Source organism: Sinocyclocheilus anshuiensis, unplaced genomic scaffold (assembly GCF_001515605.1).
Source record: "Sinocyclocheilus anshuiensis isolate Anshui unplaced genomic scaffold, SAMN03320099.WGS_v1.1 scaffold1356, whole genome shotgun sequence".
Lineage (NCBI taxonomy): Eukaryota > Metazoa > Chordata > Actinopteri > Cypriniformes > Cyprinidae > Sinocyclocheilus > Sinocyclocheilus anshuiensis.
The window spans coordinates 97,219-105,534 of NW_015542399.1; positions in this window are offsets into that span (position 1 = coordinate 97,219).

Genomic DNA, 8,316 nt, shown 5'->3' on the forward strand with positions numbered 1-8,316 from the left:
ATGTTACTGTTATTTTTTTTAATGTTTATGCACACAAAAACTACATAGTGCTTGTAATTTAATTTGTAGATACGAAACTGGGTGAAATTATTTCAATGTGTTTCAATACTTTTTGACAAATGACTTATTCATTGCTTGATTCAATTATGTTTAAGCATGTTAATATAACACTGATTACAAATGTAATGTTGATGACTCAGATTTCTAGGTTTATAAAAATTAAAGTTTTTATAAGTAAAAAAAAAAAAAAAAAAAATATAAATTAAGATGCATTGATACTGAAATAAATTCAAATAATAATACACTATTTTCCAGAATGATTTACACATGAACGTTCAATTTTTAAAAAAAAAAAAAAAAAAAAAAAAAGATAATAAAAAATGAACTTGAATGAACTAAAAAATGATCTCAACAATACCTCAATACCCTTCAAAAATAAATAATAATAATAATAAAAAAAAATATATAGCAATAACATACTTGTCTATATTTCAATGTCCATCAATTCCACAAAAGAGTCACCATCTAGACCAGGGGTGTCAAACTCAATTCCTGGAGGGCCGGAGCCCTGCAGAGTTTTGTTTCAACCCTGCTCCAACACACATACCATGTAGTTTTCAAATAAGAGTGAATGACTTGATTAGTTGGATCAGGTGTGTTTAATTAGAGTTGAATCTAAACTCTGCAGGGCTCCGGCCCTCCAGGAATTGAGTTTGACACCCCCGATCTAGACTCTCCAAAAAGTCATAGAACACTTTCCAGATGGACCAAAATACATGAAGTTTATTTTTCAAAAAATAGGTAATCTTTTCTAAGGCAAGGCATGAGGTCATCCCCATTATCCACTGAGACACGCCAGGACTTTCTTCTTTTTTCCAAGAACATGCAATTACTTTAAAGGGGTTAAAGGGTTAGTTCACCCAAAAATGAAAATTCTGTCATTAATTACTCACCCTCATGTCGTTTCAAACAATATGTAATATACACAACCTGGGATCACTTTACCAATGATACTTTACCAATGATTTGACTTATTCAATATTTTAACCCAAAAACAATTAACTTTAGTACATTCCCACATACAATGGAATAAAGTTCCCTTCTCTTGTTTACATTTGTAGCATGTATCAGGAATATTCGGGTTGAAGTGATGTAACTTAACTGGAGTGATATATTGTCTACTCAACCATTTATACTGAAGCAGTCTCAAATGGGTACTCATTGTCTGAGTTTGGGCTTTTAAACATGCTATTTGCCACTCTTCCTCAGTTATATCAGCCTGCAGGTCAGACCGCCATGCTTGAAGTCTGTCATTAAATGATTCTTTAGATTTGGCCACAAACTGTTTATATAACACAGATACCTGACCTCTCTACCTTTCAAACAGTTAAAGGGGTCATATGATGCGATTTCAATTTTTTCTTTCTCTTTGGAGTGTTACAAGCTCTTGGTGCATAAAGAAGATCTGTAAAGTTGCAAATTGAAACGACATGAGGGTGAGTAATTAAATTACAGAATTTTCATTTTTGGGTGAACTAACCCTTTAACAACAATCTTTTATTTTTGGTAATTTTAAAGTTCAGAGGACAAATATGTAATATACACAACCTGGGATCACTTTACCAATGATACTTTACCAATGATTTGACTTATTCAATATTTTAACCCAAAAACAATTAACTTTAGTACATTCCCACATACAATGGAATAAAGTTCCCTTCTATTGTTTACATTTGTAGCATATATCAGGAATAAAATAATGTTCTTTTTAGCAACATCATATGACCCCTTTAAGTGTAATATTTTCCAAAGTAGAAAGAGGAGGCTCAACCAAACTTTGACCTTGTCTTGATAGAATGAAGCTACGTAATTGCAAATATTTGAAAAAGGTATTTTGCGGAATTCCAAACCTTGTCCTAATTTCTTCAAAGGACATAAAGTTTCCTTCATTATAAAGATCAGAGACCTTACTAATACCTTGAATTGACTAGATTTTAAAACCTGGATCGGCTCTACCAGGATGGAAATTTTCATTACCAAAAACTGGTGAAAAGCATGAGAGTTGTGGTAATTCACCTAGACGAGCAAGAGCCTCAAACCAAACTGTTATATTATTTCTGGTATATGGATTTTTAGAAATGATTTTCTTAGCATCAGAGGAATACAAATATAAATTCAAAGGAATTGGAATAGAGTGAGCCTCTATAGATACCCAGGTCGGAGAAGAATCTTTCTCAAAATAAAACATTGCTGCTCTAATTTGAGCTGCCTAGTAGTACCATTTTAAGTTTGGTAGGTTTAACCCCCCTCTGTCATAAGGCAAGTACAGCAAGGAGAGCCTGAGACGAGGGCACTTGTTGTTCCAAATTAAGTTTGTGAAAGTTCTTTTCATTAGGACAAAAAAAGAGGAATGTGGAGGGAGGGGGATGGATTGGAAGAGATATAATTTGGGTAAGATTGACATTTTTAATTTAATGTCCAATTAATGAAATGGGGAGTTTTGTCCATCTGTTCAGTTATAGAATCTGATATTGGCTTATAATTTGCTGATACAATTTCATTTACATTTGGTGTCATTTTCATCCCAAGGTAAGTTAACCTCCTTGTGAGATTGTAAAGGGTGACTGAACTGGGGGAAGAAGCATCCTGCCTTATGGAGGAACAGCAACACAGATTTAGAATTATTTTATATCCTGAGAATTCTCCAAACATTTCAATGAAATTTAGCAATGCTGGGATAGACTGTTTTAGATTGGAAGAGAATATAATTATATCATCTGCGTACAATGAAATGCAGTGTTCTGAGGAGCCAATTTTTAATACCTGAAATATGTATATGATTGCGAATTGCCATAGCCAATGGTTCGATCGCTAAGGTGAAAAGCAAGGGAGAGAGCGGGCAGCCCTGACGTGTTCCCCTGTAAAGCCTGAAAGGGGCAGATATTGTTCCATTTGTTAAGATCTCAGCTGAAGGGTTAGCATACAGGATCCGGACCCATTTCATAAACTTATCCCCAAACCCCATTTTTTTCCATAGTTTTGAACAGGAACTGCCACTGAATCCTGTCAAACACTTTTTCAGCATCTAATGACAGTAGTGCATTATTGCAAATATTAGATTTCTCATGTAATATATTTAATACTCTACGAATATTATGCAAACCTTGCTTCCCCCAAACAAAGCGGTTTGGATCCATGTGAACAAGCTTGGGCAAATGTATTTCTAATATCTTTGCTAGCACCTTGCAAAGAATCTTTAAGTCATTATTCAGGAGAGAAATTGGTCTGTATGAACCACAATCAGTTGGCGTCTTGCCAGGTTTTAAGAGCAGAGTGATCACTGCAGTATTCAGAGAGGGAGGCAAAGCCCCATTATTCAGGGATTCCTGGTACATATCCAAAAGGGGGCGACTTAATTTATGATGGAAAATTTTATATAGCTCTATTGGTATGCCATCAGGCCTTGGGGTCTTCCCTCCTTTCGTACTGATAATGGCCTCAAACAGCTCCTCAGACTTTAGGTCATCTTCAAGGGATACCATGAAACCAAAATCTGTGGACTTAAAATCCAAAGCATCCAGGAAAGCTTTTTGGCTCTCTGCGGCACTCCGAATATTCAGAGCTGTAAAGAGTCTGATAGTAGTTCCTAAATACCTCATTTATCTCAGTTTGATCAAATGTTATCTCCTATCTACCCTCCTTTATCTGAATGGAATTTATGGCTCTTTCAGTTTGTAGCTGCTTAATACGCCAGGCTAGTAACTTACCCGCCCTCTCCCCACCTTCATAATAAGTCTGTTTTAGTCTCATCAAACTTTTCTTTGCATGTTCTAATGAAAGCTCATTATATTTAATTTTCAATTTGTGCAGTTCCAAAAGAAAATCAGGAGTATTTCTTTTTGGTATATTTCAGATTCAATTGTCTTTATTTTGCTTTCAAGGTCTACCATTTCTACTTGACAGCGCTTATATTTATAATTTGTGTAACTAATCATTTGTCCTCTTATAAAAGCTTTAAATGCTTCCCACCTGACTGAAGCAGATGTTTGATTCGTGTTTATTTCAAAATAATTATCTATCTGTTTATCAGTGAACTCCAAAAATTCGGGATCTCTCAACCAAGTTATAGGTAAGCACCATCTTGGGGATCTGCATAAAAAAGTAGTAAAGTTTAATGTAAATGAAACTGCAGCATGATCTGAGATATCAGATGCATATTATGCTATCATACCAGCATTTACTAACTTTGAAAATTAGATCAGTAGATAAAAGAAAGTAGTCTATGTGAGAGGATGTTTTATAAGTGCTAGAGTAGCATGAATAAGTCAAACTATCCGGGTGTCTGTTCCTCCATATATCTATTAAATTAAAATCTTGCATATACTGTTTTAAAGGTTATTTTATGCTATTATGCTTTTTCACTTTTTCAACTTTAGTTAGTCTGTACTGTTGCTGTTTGAGCAGAAAAAAGATCTGCAAATTTACAAAGCTCAAAGTCCACTTCAAAAGGAGATATTTTATTTAACAGAAATCACTTTTCAAAAACTACAACGAACGACTCGTTTGGACTACAACGCATATTTTCTGGGATTTGTGATATAAATCAAGACTTTGTAAAAGAGCATAATAGGATCCCTTTAACTTTTCTGGTCTGTAAATGAGAGAGGTCTGATTTAGTTGATCTAATTCTGGATATAGAGCACAATTAAAATCTCCTCCTATAACAAAATATCCTGGCAGTTCAGCCAATATCAAAAATTGATTTCAGTAAAAAAGTAGGATTATCCACATTGGGCCCATAAACATTCACTAAATTCAGTCTAACAGAAAGGATCTCGGCTTGGATGATTATGTACCTCCCCAATCTGTCCTCAATAGTGTTAATTATTTGTAAAGGTATAGATGTATGTACAAGTATAATAACCCCCCAGAGTATGAATTAAAGGAGGCCGAAAACACTTGTCCTGGCCATCTCTTTCTCACCATAACCACATCCTCTGTGACTAAGTGAGTTTCCTGAAGGAACACTATTTTAGCTTTCACTTGCCTAATTCTGTTCAACACTTGTTTTAACTTTACAATTTTCTTTAAACCTCTTACATTCCAGGTTGTAAATTGAATATCAGGCAGGGGAACCATTATCATATATACAGTGTATTCCCATTCTTGCAAAAAATACTAAAGTAAGTATATAGACTATTGTTGTGAAGAAGAAATTGTATAAAAAACAAACAAACAAACACACACACACACACACACACACACACAATAACAGATAGTAAAAGCAAAATACAGCCAAACAGAACAACTGGCCAACAAACAGATATTTCCCCAAATGAAACATCATCACCCCTCCAAATTATTTTTAGCATATAGCTTATCAGGAATAAACCAGAAGTTTGCTTACGTTCATGAAACTGACCCCAAAGAGAAAAGTCTTCCTTTAAGTGTTGCTAAGCATTAGTATCTTTCAGATCTTGCAAAAACCTCTGAGCATCCGGAGGGTTGTCAACCAAGTGGCACTTTCCCTTGTATGTCACGCACAAAGTAGCTGGATGCAAGATGCCATAATGCAATTCGGGGATGTTGAGATTGCGAAGATCCTTCTTCACCGGGTCAAATGGTTTCCGTTTCTTGTGCAGTTCAGCTGACACGTCAGAAAAGAACATAAGCTTTCTTTCGTCCAACATCACTGGGCCTTTTGCTCGAGCTGCTTTCAGAGTACAGACTTTGTCAGTGTAGTTTAGGAATTTCATTATCACGGCTCTCGGTGGAGAGTCAGAACGATCTTCAGAGAATCTGCCGATTCAGTGAGCTCTCTCAATTACAAGAGGGCCAGGAAAGTTTTCCGGGCAAAGGATCTCAGGGAGTAATTTCTCTAAAAAGGCACACATATCCTTCCCCTCGATTTTTTCTGGAAGTCATACTAATCGTAGATTGGACCGACGACTGCGATTTTCCAGATCATCGACTTTTAATGAAGAGATTCTATGGCAGTTTTCAATTTTGTGTTCTGCGTTTGCAACTCTGAGACATTATCTTCTTGAGTGCCTATTCGATCCTCGGCTTTTGTTGCCCGTGTTGTGAGAGCTTTAAGATCGCACTGCACTCCGTTGATCGCCTGAAGCAATCCATCAAATCGCACAGCAAAGTCCGATTTCAGTGAGTCGATAGCCTCAAGGATTGCAGACTCATGGCTAACACCTGACGCTGCCTCATCGCTATTAGCTTCATTGGATTTAGCATCTGCCTCGGCCTCTCCAGGTACGATCAATTTGACCTGTTTCTGTGTCATTTTCATTGGTTTTGGTGGCATCTTGGAACGTTAAGATGTATCCGAATTTAAAATGGAATCATTCTGTCAACATTTGTTGAGTTAAAGAAGAAAAGTTTTGTCAGAATTTGTTGCGGAGCTCCGATTCACGTTCCACTCAGCACCACGCCATAACCGGATGTCTTCTCGAGTAGATTATTTCTGATAAGCAAAATTTGTTTGCTGCGTGAATCAGACGGGCTTACTGAACATGCAAATGCATTTTCTGCCAGCAGGAGGTGCTTTTGTAGTGGCCAAAATAGAGGTTTCCCCGGTAGCAGCTGTACACAAAATAGCGCTGAGGTCACAAATGCTGCTTTATAAGGCAAGATTAAATGAAAATGACATCGAAATGTTTCTGAAGACAGTTGGTTTCCTTCGGAGATACAGTGATATAAAATCACCCGCGCTGCGTTTTGATTTTGAAATGTGCAGTGCTCATGTTTATTCAACTAAGTCAAAGCCTTTTGGAAAATCTATTTGTGGAGGTCAGATTTGATATTGTGGCGGGCCGCCACAAATAAATGTATGGAAAACACATCCCACAGCACAAAAACCTGAGCCCAACTTCAGCCTAGTTATCACCTTACTCAACACCTTAACTTTAACTGCGTTTGTAGTCAGCGCCACTAGCCAGACCAATAAACAAACACAAACCGGAAGTTAACTTCGGGCCAGGCGCGGGCACCCGATGAAACAGTCTATATGTTTTCATTCAGAAAATATATTTTGTTTAATGTTATACAGAATTATTGTCTTGTTTAGACTACTTATATATTATTTTTCCTAATTTAATGTGTCATAATGAATGTCTTAATTTGGAAGTAGGATCTTCTCAACTGCATGTGAAGGCAGCATTAGCATTTGTCTGGTCTTACGATCTTAACATGTCTCAGGGCTCGACAATAAGGACTGCCCGATGGCCCGGGTCCAGCGTGAAAGACGTAATTGAAAAATTCAAGCGATTAAAAAGCATTTGGGTGCGGAAGACAACTCCTTTCAGTACTCGCGCGCTGTGTTCTGTGTGAACGCGTGCACAGACAGTCACGTCTGTGACATGCGCGAGCCGCCTGAACGGTCAAAATACCCGTCCTGGCAAGTAACTTTGTAGCTTTAACAATGATTAATCTATATTGAATTTATACACTGGAGTACAGATGCACCGATCTACCGGACATTTTTTGTTTTATTTCAGACTATCTTCTGTTGCGTGCTTGCACACAAACTGCACTGCAATCATTTTCCAAATGGCCATTTGTGTGGAAATATTACGTTATTATTATACTTAGTCTGTAAACTGCCATTAACAGAGGCCAGAGATGCTAAAGATGGGCACAAAGAGGAGAAAATACTGTAGCAGACAGAACAAGATCACTGTTCATGATGCGCGAAATATAGGACGAAAATCCAAACATTGAATTTTATATGAATGTGTTTCTGAGGGGAACGGAACTAACTGTTTTCAGAAATAGCGTTTTCTTTTCATCTTGCCTCCGTATAATGCATTTAAATTAGTGTTAATACACGCTGCTGTGTTTACAGCGGTAACCAAGGAAACTCTGTATCACTGTTCCATAAGCGCCACTTGATGGCAGAGAGTGAATCTGCGTCTCATTCAGCCGCCTGCTGTTTCTGTTTCATACAGATGTTTTATGTAGCATAATAGTGTTGGGCGATATGCTCAATTTTCATATCGTCCTGTCGTCAGCCTGTGAGATCGCCGATACATAATTTATGTAATTATTTAGCCTACTTAGTTTCATTGCTAGAAAGTGAACCAACTCCAGCGTAAGGCTAAAAGAAGCCTAATGTTTTTAATATGACTGAATTTGCATTTAACATAACAAATTAATAGAAACATAGTAAGTTACTAATTATAATGCTTACATTTCCTCAGTTATTCAAAAAGCAGCTACAGAAAACGAGTAAAGAACATTACATTACCAAAGAATCATCACAAGCTCAGTCTAGCGCGAGTTTATGCACTTTAAAAACACTCCCAT